This window comes from Caretta caretta, chromosome 21, assembly GCF_965140235.1.
Source record: "Caretta caretta isolate rCarCar2 chromosome 21, rCarCar1.hap1, whole genome shotgun sequence".
NCBI classification, from domain to species: domain Eukaryota; kingdom Metazoa; phylum Chordata; order Testudines; family Cheloniidae; genus Caretta; species Caretta caretta.
Genome location: NC_134226.1, coordinates 8,101,346 through 8,118,285, shown reverse-complemented (window position 1 = coordinate 8,118,285; position 16,940 = coordinate 8,101,346). Strand labels below are relative to the sequence as shown.

At 51.4% G+C, this 16,940-nt stretch overlaps 1 protein-coding gene across 12 annotated transcripts in view; it reads right to left on the bottom strand.

Annotated features, from left to right (window-relative positions):
• PLEKHA6 (pleckstrin homology domain containing A6) overlaps positions 1–16,940 on the bottom strand; it is a 139,081-nt gene that overhangs the window by 108,465 nt on the left and 13,676 nt on the right. The window lies entirely within an intron of this gene.

Sequence of the window (16,940 nt, the reverse complement as noted above, 5' to 3'; positions counted from 1 at the left end):
CCCAGAAATGGCTGCATTTGAACAGTGCTGCACAGATGTAGTTTACAAAGCACTCTGGGATAAAAGGAACATGTTACCACCTAGCTCCCACCCCCCTTTCCTGACCCACACTGGAGATATAGGTAAATCCAGTGTGGGGGGGGAGGGGTGCTACTGCAATCATGTGACCATAGCTGCCTAATTCACGGTCAGGCACCACCAGCAAATTTCATCCAGGAGCTTAAAAAAAAGGATAGTATGTCCAAACATGACCAGTTCTATTGGGCTGAGACACACGTGACGGAAACAAACAAGGCCTACACACACAAGCGATGGAATGAAACTAGGAAGGCTGAGAAATTCAATCTGATACATTTCTATTAACACCCCAAGTCCTGGCACCGCAGGGGCTTGGATAGCATCCGTTAAAAAAAAAAAAAAAAGTGTCAATGTTAAATACAAGTCCCATCTGGATCCTGGATTTGGGATTTCATCCAGCAGAGGTCATTTGAAAAGGAAAATGTTAATGCCTGCCCACGGACCGGGCTATGGGTAAATGTTACGCTCTATGCCACTGTAATTTACCATGGCTAAATACACGCCGGGCAATTTCAGCACCCCAATAGGTCTTCAGACATGGAGCTAAAGGGGTATGCCTGCAAGCAGGCTGTTGTATTTGCTGGAGCAAGGTACAGAGATACACGCGTGCGCGATTACTCAGGCCTGATCTAAATAGAGATGGTTTACCAGTAGATCTATTTTGGTTAGGGGTATGATTTTTTATTGATCGGATTGTAGCCGTATAACCTCAGAGAACTGATGTAGCAGAAAGGTGCCTTAAACCAGGATAGTTTATTGCCATATTGGAGGAGCTGAAATAAGCTCTTGTAGACCACTGTAATTGTGTCCACCCGGGGGGAGGTGGGAGGAAATTGTACTGCTTTAATTATACCATTACAACTTGTGTGGGTAGACAAGCCTTTAGATAGTACATCACATTGTGTCAGCTAAGAGAAGGGCTAAATCTGCTCAGGAATAGTTTCACCACTTACATAGGTTTCGGTTTTTTATTCCTCTTCCAAAGCCAAATTAAAACAAAACCAAACACGCAAAACTGTGAGCATGGGCGGGGATGGGGGGGGAGACACACTCACAAACAACAAGATTGTGGGCGGAAGAGACAAAAATGAGTTGCAACAAAAGCTAATTCCACATCTCTCCATTCAACTCCGCCAGACTCTGGAGAACAGCCCTGGCACTTTGCACCTGCTATCGGATTAAGCCTGGTCATGCCCACATCCCTGCATAGTCGGTTCATCTTATTCTCCTTTTCCCCATTTCACAGAGGAACGAAGATGGCAAGCTTTTCTCAGGGCCACGGAGCAGGAACAGAACCCAGGAGTCCTGCCTCCCAGTCCCCTGTTCCAACCATTCGACTATACTGTTCACTGAGCAGCTGGGCAACCCAATCACCTCCCTCCTCCAGTGACCAACTCCCAGCGTGCCATTAACAGGCAACACATGGGTTGTGCCATCCGGTTGGGGGCAGGGGACAGAGAATATTTGACATGCCACGCTGTTTGGTTAGTCAGCCTGATCAGCCGCACAGCAGGGAGTCCTCCAGACCCAGAGCACAATGTCCTTCTGGGACAGAGGAGAAGGGAAGGAATTAATGCCAGACTGCCAACCCAAAACCCAGGCTGGTCTCCCCTCATGAGCCAGAGCTGAACAGAGGTCGCTCACCGTGGTGAGGAGGCTAGAGATTTCTTGCAGCAGGTGACCCAGCTGCTGATGAATCAGACAGGATGGGCTGTCAAGAGGAATAAGCCCAGGCAGCCCCACCTCAATGCAACTGACGTTTACAGCCTGTTCCAGCTAACGAGTGGGTCAGGGCACCGCACACCTTCCTCCCTCCCCTCCTACCATGCCAGCCTGCCAACCAGGTGGGGGGTGGGGGGGAGGCACTGCCTTCCGAGCGACTGCCCAGCGCAATTGCTCTCAAGAATGGCTTGTGGTGCAGCAAGCCCCTCTCCCAGCGTCAGAGCGCCACCCAGAGCATAACCCAAGTAATAAAATACAGATGGCAAGAGTCTGTCAGGTTCACAGGTTTGCGGAAAGACGGGCCGGGGTTAAGGCACTGGGCTGGGACTCAGGAGATTTGAGTTCAGTGCCTATGTGACTTTGGGCCAGTCACTTCATCTCTCTGGGCCTCAGTTCCCCCTCTGAGAGATGGGGCTGATAATACTCCATTTGTTGACATGCCTATTTGGGGTGGGAACTATCTACAGTGCTTGGTGCAAAGAGGCCCTGATCTCAGCTGTGGTCTCCAGGGGATACAAGAAAACAAATATTCATCATTATGCCAGGGTAATTCAAAGTCACCCCAAAAGGAAAGAGCAGTTCATGCAGAACATCACCGACACAGCTCCACAAGGCTGAGCCAGCCAAATTCAGCATCCTGGTGTCACATACGTCCCTGTGGTGACTTCCCTACGTGGCCATGAATCGGCTGCTGGACATAGGACCCCCTCAACGGGAAAGGGGTCTGCTTTTAAAGGCAGAATTGGAAAGGCAGCACAGGCGCCGACAGCCACTACATGGGGCTGGCTGCCAAAACACTCCCATTCACACCGCCTCCCCCTCTGCCAATGGCCCTGAATCCCTTTCCCCTGGACATTTAAAGGCATTCCTCCTTGCAACATGGCCGGCAGGAGATGGGGGTGCAGAGGAATGGGGGGAGGGGGGTGCAAGCAGTGATGCCAGCCCCATGCAGGGGGGCGAGGGGAGGCAGGGCTCGGGCGAGCAGTGACACCAGCCCCAGCCTTTGGGAAATATGGTCACCCTATGCAGTATGTGCATTGCTGGTCACCCAAGCCCTACCTGCCCCCCATGCAGGGAAGGGGGCTCGGGCAAGCCCCGTGCAGGGTACTGTTTTCCCTTTGGGAAATACTGTCACCCTTCTTGGAAGCGAACAAGAGAAGACGCTTCCTGCATTCCTGACACAAGCCTCAGGTAGAAAACTGCCCTCAAAGGAGGGCAGCTGGGAGCGTAAGAATCCCCGCCATGCCCCTGGACAGAGATGACTGATCACCCTAACAGAGCCCCCATGCTACAGCGGACGTGGCCAAGGTCATGCTGATAATAGATAGCAGCTACGAGGGAGCAAGGGACTTCGTTAAGACGAGGGCGAGATGAAGAATGCTAGCACTGACATCTGATTAAAAACAAAAAGTTACATCCCCATCAAACCACAGCAAAATAAAATTCTTTCCGCCCCTCCAGGAACTCATCACTCAGATTGCAACTGAGTGTTGGAGCCCAGAGGTCCCAGCGTTTGCGCACAGCTCTTGAAAGCCTGATCTCCCTGGCGAGATGGGGAGCAGACGGCAGTCAGAGCTGGGATTCCAATTAGACCCAGATAAAGGTCACTACAGCTGCAGATTTAGGGGGGGAAAACCCACCACCGCACACTACCTTAATTTACACTAATATAGCCGTTGCAAAGGATCCTTTGCACAAAACCAGCTAGCGGGAAGCCAGGTTATAAACTACACCCTACCTATAGATAGGAAGATTAGCCTTGTGCTTTGGATACGGACTGGGAGTTGGGAGATTTAGGTTCAATCCCTTCTGTGCCACAGACTCCCTGTGTGACCCTGGACCTATCACTTAGTCCCTCTGTACACCAGTCCTCTACCTACAGCATTGGCAACCTCAAGCATTCAAAAGGCAGCCAGGCCTCTAAAATTATGAGATTGGCTTAAAACTCATGAGATTTTAAATTGTAGATTGGGTGGGGGGTCTTTTTATTTGCCTTCTGAGTGCATTTGTGTTGCACTTCCAACCTATTCTCCACACACGAGGGCTAGACGCTTACGTTGTTATAAAACGAGAGCTTTCAGAGTAACAGCCGTGTTAGTCTGTATTCGCAAAAAGAAAAGGAGTACTTGTGGCACCTTAGAGACTAACCAATTTATTTGAGCATGAGCTTTCTTGAGCTACAGCTCACTTCATCGGATGCATACCGTGGAAACTGCAGCAGACTTTATATATACACAGAGAATATGAAACAATATGAAACGAGAGCTGAGATTCTCACCTAATCCCCTGACTCCGGGAGCTGGGGCTTGAAGAAAAAACCCAAATATTGCAAAACATGCAACAACAATTACAAGAGTTGGCAACAGTGCATCTAAAATGGGGAGAACATTCCTTCCTTTGTCTGTCACGTCTATGTAGATTGTACGCTCTTTGGGATCGGGACAGTCTCGTACTCTGAATATGTACAGCACCTAGCACAATGAGGCCCTGTAGGATGATGTGACAAAGCACCAGGCTCCCGTTTGAGGAGTTGATCAGTGAGAAGTTCCCATCTGTCAACTTCAATTAATGGCCAGAGAAACACTGACCAGAACAAGTTTGTGTGTGGGGATAAGTCTCTCCCCCTCCGATGGGGGCGCATGGTCACCAGTGGAATGCTCTAATGTATATAGAAAAGCTATCACCATCATATTGCTGACATTGCCTACACTAAGGATTTCAGCCATTCACACCCTACACCAGTGGAGAACCTTTGGGGCAGCCCCCCAAAACTTCTATATGGGGCAGTCTGCAACAGTGGGGCTTCACCCTGCTTGAACCCCACGTAAGCTGCAAACCCCGGTTCACCCTGCCTGTGCCAGACATTTGGGTTGTTTGGCCACCAGTGGCAGTAAGTGGGGCAAATCGCCAGCACAGACAAGGCTTCAGCACAGCTTCCTGAGACAGGGGCATGGAAATTGGAGTTAGAAGCTAGCCAAAGGGGGAGAGAATCAGGCACCAAGCCCACATCAGAGCAAAACCCTGAGCACCACCCAATATAGGATAAAAACAGCATAAACCCCCCAGAAAGCGATGTAGCTGCTCAGCTGGATCTGCAGAAGGGAAACTGGCCCTTTGCCCGGCTACGGAATCACAAAGAGAGCTGGGAAACGAGCAAGCAGGCAATCCATGGGCCAGCTTCACAGCTGGTGTCAATAACCAGAGCTCCGCCAATTTCACTGGAGCCGGGCCCGTTCATGCCAGATGATCTGCCCCCAGATTTCCAGGGTGTAACTGGAAGATTCAGAAATGGAGAACCTGCCAGTGTTCAGATTGTGAGAGCCAGCTGGAGCCGGAGCCAAGAATATCATCATCCATGATGCAGCTGTCTCCTACCATTACTCGTGTCCAGGTACACACTGGGGGTCTTGCATCACCTTTGGCAAACACTCACTGTTGTGGGTCACCCACAGTCATTCACTCTCTTGCTCTCCCTCTCTTACCCCCACACACCCCTTAGCTTCTTGGGTCCCCACAGACCTTCCCCAGAGCAGACTTTGCTGTACTGAGAAACATTTGTCCAGCTGCTATTAAGCAGGGGTGAGCAGGTCTCAGGGTGGAGAGGTGCCTGAAATGAGGCCACAAGAGAATATCAGAAGCAGGAAGCCTGCCAAACAATCATTAGGGCCACTGCATGTTGAAGGTGCTAAAAAGCACTCAAGGAAGACAAGACACTGCAGAGCAGCTAAATGAACGTTTTGTATCAATCTTCACTGCAGAGAATGAGAGGGAGATTTTCACACCTAAGCCATTCATTGTAGGTGACAAATCGGAGGAACTGTCCCCGACTGAGGTGCCAAGAAAGGTGGTTTTGGAACAAATTGATAAATTAAACAGTAATCAGTCACCAGAACCTGATGGTCTTTGCCCAAGACTTCTGAAGAAACTTAGATATGAAACTGCAGAACTACTAACTGTGATATGTAACCTGTCACTTAAATTAGGAAAAACTTTTTCACTAAGAGGGTGGTGAAACACTGGAATGCGTTACCTAGGCAGGTGGTAGAATCTCCTTCCTTATAGGTTTTTAAGGTCAGGCTTGACAAAGCCCTGGCTGGGATGATTTAACTGGGAATTGGTCCTGCTTCGAGCAGGGGGTTGGACTAGATGACCTTCTGGGGTCCCTTCCAACCCTGATATTCTATGATTCTATGATTCTATGAAATCAGCCTCTGTACCAGATGACTGGAGGCGAGCCAATGTAACGTCGATTTTTTTAAAAGGCTCTAGAGGTGATCCTGGCAATTACAGGCCAGTAAGCCTAACTTTAGTACCAGGCAAACTGGTTGAAACTGTAGTCAATAACAGAATTTTCAGACACATAGATTAACACAATTCGTAAGGGAAGAGTCAACACAGCTTTTGTAAAGGGAAATCGTGCCTCACCAATCTATTAGAATTCTTTGAGGGGGTCAACAAACATGTGGACAAGGGTGACCCAGTGGATATAGTGTAGTTGAACTTTCAGAAAGTCTTTGACAAGGTCCCACACCAAAGGTTCTTAAGCAGAGTAAGCAGTCATGGGATAGGAGGGAAGCAGTCATAGATGAGTAACTGATAGGATATAAAAGATAGGAAACAAAGGATAGGAATAAATAATCAGTTTTCAGAATGGAAAGAGGTAAATAGCGGGGGTGCTCCAAGGATCTGCATGGGGACCCATGCTGTTCAACATATTCATAAATAATCTGGAAAAGGGGTAAACAATAAGGTGGCAACATTTACAGATGATACCAAATTACTCATGATAGTTAAATCCAAAGCTGACTGAATAGTTAAAGGAATCTCACAAAAGTGGGTGACTGGGCAATGAAATGGCAGATGAAATTCAATGTTAGTAAGTACACAGTAATGCACATTGGAAAAAATAATCCCAACTATACATACGAAATGATGGGTTCTAAATTAACTGTCCTTACTCAAGAAAGATCTTGGAATCATCGTGAACAGTTGTCTGAAAATACTTGCTCGATGTGCAGCAGCAAAGAGAATGTTAGGAACCATTAGGAAAGGGACAGAGATAATGCAGAAAATATCATATTGACATATATAAATCCATAGTATGCCCACACCTTGAATACTGCATGCAGTTCTGGTCACCCCATCTCAAAAAAAACATATAAGAATTGGAAAAGGTACAGAGATGGGCAAGAAAAATGACTGGGTTATGGAACAGCTTCCATATGAGGAGAGATTAAAGAGACGGACAGTTCATCTTAGAAAACAGATGACTATGGAGGATATGATAGAGTTCTATAAAATCATGACAGTTAAGAAAGTGTTATTTACCCTTTCACATCACAGGGGACGAAATAATGGGCAGTGTTAACAGCTTGTGCGCGCCTTGGGCCTCATGCATGGGGCTGTTATGCCATGGAGAACAGACCAACCAGAGGGCTCTGCACTTAGTGAGTGGAGAAAGGCAGAGATCTCAGTTTAAAAGAAAGGCTATAGCTAGCAAGGGTCAGACGTGCCCACACAGCCCCCTCGGCCTCAAGCCAAACTCCTTCGACAATAGGACCCCGCCCCAGGAAATACTCTGGGCAACCAGAAAGAACAGAGACTTGAAATAGGAGCGCTGGTCTCTAGAAATCCTTCCTTTGGAATCCACGGCTCAGACTCCTTTCCCCACAGCCCCTGACTTGGGCTCAGAACAAGTCAAGACAAGTTAAAGCCGATTGAGCTAATCCGTCACTTTCTTACACCCGGCCGAGGATTACGTGGAGGTTGGTTTTATTTTCCAATGTGCCTCCCACCGTCAAACCCTAGGCCTGTCCCCACTGCACAGCTGGATCTCAAGTAAAATCCAAGGGCTGCACAGAGACCACTACCACGGCACTTCATCTGGGGACCTCAAAGCCTTTTACAACGAGCAATCACTTAGCTCCTCCAATGGCCTTGTGAATTAGCCCCTTTTTGCAGGAGTGGAAATTGAGGCATGGAGAGGGACTCAGTGAAGGTCACACTGAGTCAGTGGCAGAGCTGCGAATAGGACCCAGGAGTCCTGGGCTCCCCATACCCTGTTTTTCCCCTAAAGTTTTTGCCCTGCAGTGATCGTGCATGTTGATGGAAAAAAGCGCTCTGGGTGCTGAACAATCACAAAAACAATTTCTTATTCATTAATAAAAAAGCTTTTTTTTTTTTTTTTTAAATTAACCCTTGAACGGGAGGGGGAAAAAAAAGCATCCCATGAAAAGCCAGCTGGCAGTTTCTGTCCAGCTCTGCTGCTGAGCCCCTGGCTCTCCTAACTTCACCCAGAGCCGGGGGACAGCGTAGTAAAGCCCTAGGGACAGGCAGATTGTATGCACGCGTGTGCACATTTTCACCTCATTGTGCAGGGCTGCCTTTTCCCCTAGCCTCTCCGTCCCCAGGACCTCATCCAAAGACAAGTGAAGTCAATGGAAAGATTCCCATTGACTTTGGATCAGGCCCTGTGTATACAGAGATGCTTGGTCTGCTGCAGTCCACAGTCACTTGCTATGACAGGATATTGGGAGAGGCGTGCTGGGCACCCCCCAGACCCCCAGGGGCATCACCCATCTTCCCCCAGCCCATGAGGCAAGACTGTCTTAAGCCCAGTGTGGGCAGCAATGGGAGGAGGGGGGAAGAAGAGAGAAGTCTCCAGACTCCCTGTGCCACCCCTTCCCTAAACCTCCATCTGTGCTCCAGCGCCCCTGTAACGGAGACCGCAGACAGCACAGAACCCCAGCAGCGAGAACCCGACGGCCCATGGCAAGGGACACACAGCAAGGGATCCCAGCTGAATGCTACCGCCGCCCCACACAACCCCAGGAAAATCAACCGCCTCCACCACCCTCCCCAGCTAACGCCAGCCCTGATACACCCCATCTGATCTGGTTGTGCACGGACACATTCCCGCAAGCACAATCCAACAGGTCCCACAGTGGCTTCTGCACAGGCTTAGAAGAGCTGTGGGATGAGAGCTCAGACCACACCGCCTGCCCCTCCCCAGCAGCACCTGTACTGGAAGAGCCGAGAAAGCCGTTGGAGGCAAACTGGGGGTGCACTGTAATTAGCTCTCACCAGCTCCACCACTCACCCAGCCCCTGGGACTTCTCCGTAGCCAGAGGGGGTGGGCCCCCTGCCTGTTCTTAAATAAGATACTGTGTCACCTCTCAAAGTCAGGAGGCACCTGGGTTAAGATTTTCTCACATTGACTCCCCATATGCTGCGTCTCTTTTTGCAGCTCAGCGGGGGGTTGTTGAGACCAGTAAGAGACTAAGGGACAATCTGGAACGGAGAACATTCCCAATTGGGTGGGGTTTTCTATCCGTTTTCTGTAACTGCCTGGGATTTTCTGCCCCCTCTCACCATTCACAGTCAGCATTCGTTCCCCCCTCTTGCTTTTTCCTGCTTTCTGGCAGAGGACCATTCGCCCCAGGAACCAGCAGGCTACCCCCCACCAGGGTCCTCTTGCAAACATCCAGAACAACATGCCCTGCTCCCCTTCCCAATGAGGGCGAGTGGGCTGCAGACTGAATCTGTGGGCAAGTCATCTGTGGTACCAGACAGCTGGCCCTCCCCCCCAGAGCACCCAGATAAAGCACGCCAGAACAATGCTCTTCCGGACATGCGGCCTGGCACTGAGAACGACAGACGAGAGAATCAGTCCCAAAATCAGCAGCAGGCTGCTGCCAGCTGGGGAGAGCAAGTGGAACCGGTATAGCAGGGCTGGCAGTGTCATGCCCCCCCCTCCCAATCCCCGGTACAGGAATATGGGTGCTGTCCGGCTAGTCTTGGCTTTGCAACTCCTCCATGCTTGGATGTCACTCCCAACGGGAGCTCGGTAACACTGCGGGCTGGGTGCCTAGCTGTGTACACGCCCTGCAGCGGCTGACTTCAAACCTCTTCATCATCCATTCCGATCCACGGGGACGCCTCCCACAGCCGGCCTAGCTAGCCAGAACCAGCAGGCACCACCAGAGCCAGCATGTTCCTGAGGCTGACTGGCCTGAGCCTGCGGGCACGGTCAGCTGCCAGTGAAGTCACCGTGCAGAGGGAGCTCAGCAGCCTGCATGATCAGCCCCTACGCGTGGGGGAGGGAACGGAGGGCAGCAGTTCTGCGCTGCCCTCAATTCGTCTGGGCGGCCCAGGCCCCGACCTTCCCTTCCCTTCCCTTGAGCGCTAATGGCTGGGAGCCCCCCGAGCGGGGCTCAGGTGGAGACTTGGATCCATGGCTGCTTTGAGCCGGGCGCCATTTCTGCACCATCAGCGCTGCGGCTGCTGAACTGTCGAGGGTTACATAATTAGCCCGGGAAAGCGAGTGCTGACCCTGAAGGAGGAACAAGAGCCTCTTGCTGTTTGGCAGCAGCTCCTGTCCCTGTTCGCCCAGGAAAGCCACAGAAGGAAAAAGGAGGAGGGGGGCCTGAGTTTGGATAGCCAAGGAAGGTGCAGGGCAGCCCAGAGACAGTATACTGGGGCGGGGGCTCGCCCAGCCTGGCTCTCCCATGAAAACGCTCCGTGCGCCCCCGTGGCCTGAATGAGCCACCCAAACGAGCCTCCTTTCCCTTCTCGACCTAGGCTCTTCTTTGGCTTCCCCCGCTGCACTCTCGGAGCCCACACCCTCCTGAGGGAGGGAGGCATAGGCTCCGTTTCACAGCAGGGGCACTGTCAAGGCGCTTGTCAACACATGGATTTATTCCTGACGATCTCCTTGGGGTGGACTCTCTAGTCTGGACTAGGCCTGCCTTGTTCCTGTCCATGGCTTACGCTAACTCGGGACAACTCTCATTCCACAGGAACGGCCTCACTTGACATTTAAACGCTACCTTGAAAACCACGGGGAAGTGGGGAAAGCCACAGGGGAGCCAACCCAAAGTGCTGGGGACCTGCCAATTTAAAAGCAGCAGCAGCTGGAGTTGGGCAGGGAGGGCGGAGGATTGGTACCAAGAGGAATCCTGCAGGGGCAGCCCTGAGGAAGCCAGGGCAGACTACACCCTGGGTACCACCAGCTCAGAAGGAAGCGAGCTGGGAGGCTGGCTCTGCGTGAGAGGGGGAGGAACCAGGCTGTTTAGCAACAAAACAGGGTGTTTGTCGACATGGAGCACCGGTTGCCAGCCTCCCACAAAAGCCGTCTCATTATCCCCTAATTATTGCCTTGGCAGCTCCTGCAATTAACGCCTGCTTGAGTGGCTGCTGTAGGGGGAAATAAAGGGTTAGAGAGACATTACAGTCAATCAGGCTGCTGGAGGGTTGATCAGAGCCCAGACCACCAAACTCCTGTGCTACGGGGCCCTGGGGGCAATGGAGGAGAACCCAGAGGCATGTGGCCCCTACCTGAGATGGCTCAGGCCTAGCAGAGGTAACCAGGAGTCTCTTGGACCGAACCCCACAGAGAGTCACCCACTTCCAGCTTCCCTGATGTCATGGAGACCAAAATGCTCTTCCTCTCTTTGGGGTTTGGGGGAGATGCAGTAGAACTTCACCCCCTTGGCTGGGAGGATTCCCACCTGCCAGAAGCTGCCTTTTCCATTGCAAATCAAACAAGGAGGGACAAAAGCTTTGATTTTCCTGCAAATGGGGCATTTTTCACCACTTCACACTCCCCGAACCCCGGACCATCAGGAATGGTTCTGCATTGCTCAGGAGAGAGGAAGACTGGCAGCTAGGCAGCAGCAGACTCCGGGAAGTGGGGATTTCATTACATGAGAAGCTTGTGTTGCTTCCAGCAAAGGATCTCAAAACACTTTGCAGACACTGATAAATGGAGTTGCATACATCCCTGTAAGGTGGGTCTTATCCTCAGTGTACCGATGGGGAAACTGAGGCACAGAAGACTTGACAGTGCCAAAAGGGGCCTTAACAAATTGGGGCAGATTAGAATCCACATTTCCTGACTCCCAGTGTCTTAATGGTGACTGGTCAAGGGGATGTGAGAGAGAGCAGAACGCTTCAGTGTCCGTTTGCTTCACTCTGATGTATGAAGGTTGCATCGAAAAGGTATTTTCCCCAAAAGTCCTTCCCCCCGCCACTTAGAAATACCAAGACTCTCAAGTCTCCCTGGTTTAAAATGAAGGTCGCCTTGGATGACCCAGAAATAGGGAGTGGGAGGTTTCTGCCCTTCTTTGGGGGATTAGGGTGTCAAATCTTTATCAAAGAGCTTTTATCTTTGTCGATTTTAAGACCAGAAGGCACCCTTATGATCTAGTCTGACCTCCTGCATAACACTGACCAGAGAATCTCCCCCGGTGATTCCCGCATCCAGCAGAATTGTCTCCTGACTCTTTGAAAGGTCTTTGGGTTTAACAGAAAAAGAGAAAAATGCCTACAAAGTGTTACACAACCCAAGTACAATTTGCTTCCTCTCTTAAGTAAGTTAGCTTTCCCTGCCTTGTATCCCCAACATCAAAACACTCCTAGGTCTTTACTCGACTGGAGTTTCCCATGAAAAACAGGTTTTGACAAGAGCTGATTTGCTAGTGTAAAACCACGTTCCAAGCATCTCTATGCATCACAAAGGGCTCAAGCTGATTTCCCCCCCACCCTTCTACCTCCCAGCTGCAGGTCACCTCTAGCCACAAGTATTGTCCTTCCTTCAGCTCACTCCAGAAACTGCTCCACCCTGCACGCTGATGAACCCTGCTCAACAAGAGACAGACTCATCCCACCGCCACTCTGACTGCAACGCACAGAACCAGGGCTGCATATCAAACAGCTGCAGCCAGAGTCCTGCTGGAAGAGAGGGAGACGCTTTGGAGGGAGCTGTACCCATGGGCTAGGTTCGCTGTGGCCAAGCAGCAGGAGACAGGAACAGCCCTCTGAAGAGCTGGCTGGGCATGCTGGGGGACGCTGTCTAGCAATCTTCTTCTTCTGCCCAGCCCTGGCTTGTGGGGCAAAAACACCAGGTGCAGGAGCAGAAGTGACTCTGTCTAGTACAGCAGTTCTGAACCAGGGGTCAGAGGCCCCCTGGGGGGCCACAAGCAGGTTTCAGGCGGTCTGCCAAATAGGGCTGGCATTAGACTCATTGGGGCCCACCACTGCCCTGAGCCCCGCCACCTGGGGCTGAAGCCAAAGCTTGAGCAGCTTAGCCTTGCAATGCCCCCCATGGCATGGGCCCCCATGCAATTGCCCTGCTTGCTACCCCCGAATGCCAGCCCTGGCTTTTTTATGCAGAAAACCAGTTGTTGTGGCACAGCTGGGCTGTGGAGTTTTTATAGCATGTTGGGAGGTGGGGGGTTAAAAAAGAAAAAAGTTGAGAACCCCTAGTCTAGTACACTGGCAGTATGATCGACCCCTCCAATAGATGTCGTGTCCTTTTTATTAATTAATTTATTATTATTATTACCACCTTTCTCGATTCTAATCCTTCGAGGTGCTCTCCGGTCACATGTTCCAGCTTTGCTATGCAGCTGAGGGCTTGCAACTTTCATTAAAACAAAACACAACCCCCCCCCCCCACACACACACACACACCATTTTCCCACCAGGAGCTGCAACTTTAAGAAATAACCCTGACTACCGAAAGAGCTGGCAACGTTGCAGAGAAAAGGAACCCACCTGCCATAGTGATGGCAGGGGGAAGTGACAGGTAAGGGGGAGTGATTTCCCCCCATATGCAAAGCACAAGATATTTATTTGAAATACAGATTATTTTATTTCAGATTAAGGAAAACAAAGTCAAGCGGGAGAGACAACAAGCGAGCAGCGACTGCCTCTAACATTCCACATCTGGAAGGCAACACAAGAGAGAACTGGGGTGGCCGCAGGTAGAAGAAATTCCTCCCACGCCTAAAAGATACCCTGCACAGAAAGCTTAATGACGCCTCTCCTTTAGTTTCCCAGCTCCCACACAGAACAGGGGCGTTGGTAGGAGAGGAAACAGCAAGGCAAAAATCCTGCAGGGCTACTAAGGGTTAACCAAACCTCACCAACCACCAGGGAGGATTAGGCCGTAATGCACATGTCTGGATGGTGTTTGCACTGAATTCTATTCCAACTGACATAAGGTCTGGGCTGGAGATTGAGCAGGGCTCTGGGATCGCTCTGGCCACCGCCCAGGAGACAGGAGGGCGTGCAAACACGCACACAACCCTCTCCAAACCACTACCAGGGAAAACAGGAGACGCTGGCACTGAGCAGCACTGCAGGATGTTAGTGGGAGGGAGCCACTGAGCAGTGAGGGGCTCAGCAAGCCAGCTGCTAAGACCGTGCCCGCACGGCCCAATGCCTTTGCCCTATGCCAGTCGAGGACAGAGGCTAGGCAGCACTGACAATTGCCTGCCATGGGATTTGACAAAGCAGTTCATTGGCAAAGGGCTTGCCAGGCACTGACAGCCCATGAAGAAGCCATGGGCCTGAATTTCTGCATCAAGAATGGGGACCCGCTCCACTGGGATGTGGCATGCACCGCCAGGAGATGGCAGCATGCATCCCCAGCAAGTGAGCCCCCAGACACAGGCACCTCCAGCACCATCTCCTTAGAACTCAGGCGCCGCCCAACCCTTGCACCCCTCTTCTCTCGTACAAGATCTCTGCCTGGACAATCTCCTCTGGCCGCAACGGCGCCGGCTCCCAGCTCTGTCTCCAGAGGGCATGATTCACTGAACGCCAGGCTCATCCCCTCTCTGGCGCTCCTGCCTCAGAGAATCTCACCGTTAGCCCTTCCTTCTTCCTCCCCAGCTTCTCCAAGGCCAATTACTGCTACCCTCTGGTTTCCATGGGAACTCCACAGGCAAAGCTGGCTCCCCAGCAAGGTCAAAGATTACCCAGCGTGGATGCCGAAATGCAGCCGCGTGTGCAGCTGCTGGAGGCACAGTCCCATTCCAGAGATAAAGCCTAAAGCCCAGTGCACCTCCACCCCCATCTCATCTGCCCCCCCGTCCTTTGGGAAGAAAGGGATGCAGGGCCCTATGGAGCCCAAAATTGGCGCTGTATCTTTATCACAAACCTGCTTCCCTTTCTGGACCAGAGAGCTAGCGAGGCCATAGACACACGCGGGCCAAAAAGGACAGCACCCTCGGGACCTGCTGGGTTGAGCGCTGCAATGGACGGATGAGGCAGGAGGGGCTCATTTGGGGAAGCAGCTGCACATTCGGGTACACTTGTTAGGTGAGACTTAAAATGGGGCCTACATACAACATATGTACATGTATGTCTCCCTACATACAACACCCAGCGCTTTTAAACGACGCCTCCCACCGACTTCAGGGGAACCGTCCCCCGCGCAAACAGGTTTGGGCTGAGGTCTCAGAGGGTGGCTACTGTATCCCAGCCAGTTCACCCTGCCCGACTCGTTAATCAACCCAGCTGGATGGGCCACCCTTCGCACGGACCGCATATGGTTACCAGACATGCAAGAATTTTAATATCTCTGCCCTTCTCACCAGGAGTTCCAGAGTTTACTGGGTTCTGGGAGACCACATTTTTTCAACCTTAAGTGCCTACAGTTATACCTCTAACGAAGAGGCCTAATGGCAAAGGTTCTGAGCACCCTATTTCCAAACAGAGTCAAAACTTCTGAGAACGAGAAGTGTCAGGCCGTTGATTACAGCATCTAACGCTCGGGGCCTGAGTGTGAAAGCATTCAGCCTCTCTGTGCCCCCGTGTTTCGTAAGACGTGGGTGAGAACACTGGCCTGCTTTCATTCATTACTGACTGTAAAGTACTTTGAGGTCCTCAGACAAAAGGCACCACAGAAGCCTACTGCAGGCAGCTGAGTAGCGTGCGTGAGGGCTTGTCTATAAGGAGAGTTAGTGCACGGCCAGCCAGGGCCTCAGTCCGCAGCACGCCAAGACTTTTACTGCACGGTTGCAGCATCCACATAGTGAGCTACTGCACAGCAAGCTGGTGGACTACACCCTACACACTGAGTAGACAAGCCCTTTGAAAGATATATATACACTCCCTCCCCCCACTGCTATCTACTGGAGAAAATCAGAATAGTTGACCTGTGTATCATACACTCCATACTGCAAACACCTAAGGGAGAGTCTCCTTTAGCTCAGGGGCCTGTGCTTTTGTAATCAGAGGGTCTAGATTGGCCCTGGGAATGAAGCTCTGAATAGTCATGGTTGTCAGCAGATTGAACACTGTCCAGGTCCCAGGTGCTGCAGATTTGTTGAAAACCATTATTATTGGGTTTTAAGGGCTTGGCAGGCTGCCTCCTGCTGGAATTGCAACAGCTTGACAGCTCCATCCCCCATGTGGCTCATTCTGTCCTAATTTGCCATTTCTCAAGGTGGCAAAAAACACACTCCAAGACATTCAGAGTGATGGGAGAGTGGGAAGAAAAGGACCAGAAGAGCAGCTTCAGCTTCCCCTCCAAAGAGGCACTGCTCTCCCCCCTCTGGGCTGTGCACAGCAGCCCGGAAGAGCTGTCCACGCGGGCGCTCTGACAGCAATAAGCCTGGCTGGGGAAACAGGAGGTAATTAATTCAGATGTGTGTGTGTGGATGTGAAGAAGAAGGGGAAAAAAGCCATCTCCCTCCTCCTGAGGGGCTCGTTCCGCCTTCACTCCAGCCAAGTGCTAGAAAGCCAATATGGTCTTATTAATTCCAGGCTGCAGAGCAACATGCAGTGCCTGATAATGTCCTTGTTCCAAAGGAAACTGTTTCCTCTGGTAAAAATAAATCCCCTGTCCAAGGAGCCCTCCCCCACTCGAGGATACTTTCTAAGGCCGCTTCAGCCACTTGTGATGTTTAAGTTTCCTGGGTAGCGGTGCCAGCCGTGCCGCCCTCCATCTCCTCCTGTACCTACGAGTGTGCCTCCCTGGAGACCTCTCAGGCTGGATTTCAGAACACAAGGACCCCTTGTGTGAACAAGGAAACATCCTTCCAGGGAACCTCCCAGGAACAACGCCTGCCTCTTCTCCCCTCTCTGCTGGAGCATTTCAGTGAGGATCTGCCACTCTCGGTTTCACTTCCGACTCCCAGATCTGTGCAGATTACACAGCCATCACAGTAGCCATCTGGCAATGGGGTAAGCTGTGCCCAGCATGGCCTTGAGGGATAACAGGCTTGGAGTATTCACGATGGGAGGATGTCATTAACGTCATTCAGGGATCAGATGAGGCCAGGTCAGGGGTTGCTGGGCACCGTTCCAAGTGAAAGGTACTTGGTGTGTTTTTTAATGGACCAGTGAAT